Source organism: Pan paniscus, chromosome 15, assembly GCF_029289425.2.
Source record: "Pan paniscus chromosome 15, NHGRI_mPanPan1-v2.0_pri, whole genome shotgun sequence".
In the NCBI taxonomy this organism is placed as follows: domain Eukaryota; kingdom Metazoa; phylum Chordata; class Mammalia; order Primates; family Hominidae; genus Pan; species Pan paniscus.
In genome coordinates this window covers 9298513-9302164 of record NC_073264.2, presented here as the reverse complement: position 1 = coordinate 9302164, position 3652 = coordinate 9298513, and the positions used below count along the sequence as shown (strand labels likewise).

General features: G+C 60.7%; 1 pseudogene; it reads right to left on the bottom strand.

The window, feature by feature from the left end:
- Positions 1-994: 994 nt before the first annotated feature.
- LOC129393858 (double homeobox protein 4-like protein 4) lies at positions 995-2261 on the bottom strand (annotated as a pseudogene).
- Between the last annotated feature and the right edge of the window lie 1391 nt (positions 2262-3652).

The following is a 3652-nucleotide window of genomic DNA, read 5'->3' as shown; positions in this document are numbered from 1 at the left end:
TCTAGCCTCTGTCTGCACGGGAATTTTCACATATCTCTACACTGATCACCTAAGTGATGTAACCCTTGTCTTTGTTCAGCCTACTGGTGATTTCTCACATACGTATGCACTGATCACTGAGGTGATGTAAATCATTTCCAGGCTTTTTGTACAGGGGACATTGTGATTTATCTCTGCACTGATCACCCAAATGATGCAAATCTTCTCTAGGTTCCACAGGGAGGGGGCATTGTGACATATTTCTGAACTGATCATTGAGGAGATGTAACTATTCTCCAGGCTTTGACTAAAGAGCATCGGAAGGTGTTGGGAGAGCCTCAGCCGGAATTTCACTAATGGACAAGGGCACAGAGAGGCCAGCGGGCTCCGTTGCACGTCAGCCAGGGTGTGCAATGAGCGCAGGTCTAGCAAGGTGGCCGGCAAAGAGAGCTAGAGGTCTGCGTTCCTCCGCCAGGCGCTCTATGGTGGCAGCTGGGAAGCTGCAGGGGCAAGAGCGGACCAGCGACGGTGGCGCGGAGACGCAGAGGAGGCGAGCCGCCGAAAGGTTGTCACACCTGGACTCTGCGTGGGCCCGGTGTTTCGCGGGACGGGGGTCTCCAACCAGCCCAGGGGAGGATGCATTTTGCGGGAGTGGGGTGTGGGGGTGTGAGGGGGTCTTCAGGCGGGGTTGGGGTGGTGGAAAGGCATGATAGCTCTGCCTGGGCTGCTCCCACAGCCCAGGCGGCTGCGCGCAAACAGAAGTGTCCACACTATGCGGGCCACCTGCTGTTACCTGGGCCCGCTATGCAATACCCGGGATGCCCAGGAAAGAATGGCAGTTCTCCGCTGTGTGGAGTCTCTCACCGAGCCTAGACCTAGAAGGCAGGAATCCCAGGCCGGTCAGCCCGGTGGAGAGGGCGGGGGGAAGACACACCCCTCCATAGCCAGCCAGGTGTTCCCCGCGAAAGAGAGGCCACCGCCCTGCGCCGACCCGACCCCATCCCAACACTGGGTCCTAAAGCTCCTCCAGCAGATCCCGGTATTCTTCCTCACTGAGGGGTGCTTCCAGCGAGGCGGCCTCTTCCAAGGCCTCCAGCTCCCCTGGGGCCTCCCTTTCTAGGAAAGGTTGCACCTGCTACAGAAACTCCAGGCTTGCCAATAGCTCATCCAGCAGCAGGCCGGAGGGGAGTGCAGACGAGCGCCCGGCTCCTGGAGCGCCTGAGAGGGCGCAGGGATGCATTGCATCTGCCCCTGCCTCTCGGACGCCTCCAGGGGCGCTGGCTGGCTAGGTGGATATGCCCCGGCTTGGGGTTCCCACGCCATCATGGCGACCTGGGGACCCCGGCCCCAGCCACACCACGGACTCCCCTGGGACGTGGGTGACGCAAGCACACCTTGGCCCTGGGGCCCGGCTTGAGCAGGCTCAGGCTGTCCCACCGTGCAAGGGCCTGGCAGGTCGTCGCGCTGTGTGTCCCGGTTCTCCTGGCTTTTGCCGGGGTGCAGAGGCCACCGAGGGGACTGAGGGTGGGAGAGTGCCCATTCCGGAGGAGCCGGGGTGGCATAGTCAAAATCCCCGCCTGCCGGGGCAGGTTGGGAGATCCCGTCTGCTGGCGCGACCTGGCTGGGCTGGAGCACAGGGACGGCCCTCGCTCCCTGGCTCAAGAAAGCCCCCTGTTGTAGAGCCCCAGGCGCACAGGGCACGTGTGGTGCGGGAAGCCCCATTCCCCACGCGCCGGTGTGGGTGAAGGCGACCCCCGAGGGAGCAGGGTGACACGTGCCCGGGGCGGTGTTGCACAGGCCGCCTGCCTGCTCGGGCGCCCTGCCAGCCTGTCCCGGGTGCCTGGCCCTTCGATTCTGAAACTAGTTCTGAATCCTGGACTCCGGGAGGCCCGTCTCTCTCACCAGTTCTTCCCTGGCGGCGATGCCTGTAAAGTGATCCTTCTCAAAGGCTCAGAGGAGAAGGGTGGTCTGGGATCCGGAGACGGCGGTCCGCTTTCACCTGCCTTCTTGCAGGCCGTGTCTCCCGGGCCAGGGCGGAGATTCCCGCCGGTGCTTCCTCAGCTTGTGTGCCCTCTCATTCTGAAACCGAATCTGGACCCTGGGCTCTGGAATGCCTTTGGCCTGGGTCAGCCGTTCTCTGGTGGTGATGGCCGGGAACGGGTTCCATTCAAAGCAGGCTCCCAGGACCTCGCTTGGCTCGGGGTCCAAGCGAGTCTCCTTCGCCGTCCCCATCCCTTGGCTTCTGCCGGGAGGGTGCCGTCCGAAGGTATCGGGAGGGCCATCGTGGAGAGCCCGGGCCGGAATTTCACGGACGGACATGGGCAGAGAGAGGTCAGCGGGCTCCCGTGCACCTCAGCCTGCCTGTACACTGCGGCAGATGCAGCCAGGAGGCCTGCCCGGAGAGCCAGCCAGCGGCTCTTATAAAGGACCGCATACAGGCAGGCTCCACCACTTCATGAATGGCGGTGAGCCCTGGAACAGCCCGCCGAACCCTGGAAGGGTCCCAGGGGTCGAGGCCTGCGGCCGGGGGGTTTTGGGGTGGGGGGGAGGGCGTGGTGATGGCGGTGGTGGCAACGGAGGCACGAAGAGGAAGGGGGCGAGGGGGAAGGGGTGAGGGGTCGCTTTTCCGGGGCTGGCTCTCGGGACCTCTCCAGGAATCCCGCGGGAAGTGGAAGCCGATCTGTGGGCTCCCACGCATCTTCAGCAGGGAGAAACTGGCCTGGGAGGGTGGAGGGGAGTGTGGAACTGAACTTCCTTGGGAGTCTTGAGTGTTCCAGGCCCTCTCTCCGTGAAGGAGGCAGTGCCTGTGGGTGTCGCCGTTGCCGGGACAGTCTCACACACGCAGGCGTGTGGCTCTCGTTCATTTCCACGTAGGAGACCAGAGCGAGACCCCAGAGAGAAGATGCCTCCCAGGCGTGATGGCCTGACGATGGATTCCCGTGTTCGGCCACATGGGGAGTCTGCAGTGTGGCCGGATTGGAAACTGGTAAGGAGAGCGAAGGCACCATGCCGGTCTTCCACCCTTCCATGCATGTTACTGGGTGCCCACAGAGCTCCGGGAGCAAACAGTCAGGATGACACATCTCTGAATTGATCAACAAAGTGATGTAAGACTTGTCTAGGCTCTGCCTACAGGGGCTTTGTGACATATCTCTGCACTGATCACCCAGGTGATGGGACCCTTGTCTAGGCTCTGTGTATGGGGGCTTTGTGACATATCTCTGCACTGATCACCCAGGTGATGTAACGGTTGACTAGGCTCTGCCTATGGGGCACAGAGACATATCACTGCATTGATCACAGAGGTGATATAACTCTTGTCCAGGCTCTGCCTATAGGGGGCCTTGTGACATATCTCTGCACTGATCATCTAGGTGATGTAACTCTTGCTTACGCTCTGCCTGCAGGGGCATTGCGAAATATCTCTGCGCTGATCACACAGGTGAAGGGAATCTTTTCTAGGGTCTGCCTACTGGGGGCATTGTCACATAATTCTGCACTGATCACACAGGTGACGGACTCTTGTCTTGGATTTGCCTATGGTGGCATTGTGACAGATCTCTGCACTGATCACTCAGGTGGTGTAACTATTATCTAGGCTCTGCTTAAAGGGGCCTTGTCACACATCTCTGCACTGATCACCAAGGTGATGTATCTCCTGTCTAGGCTCTGC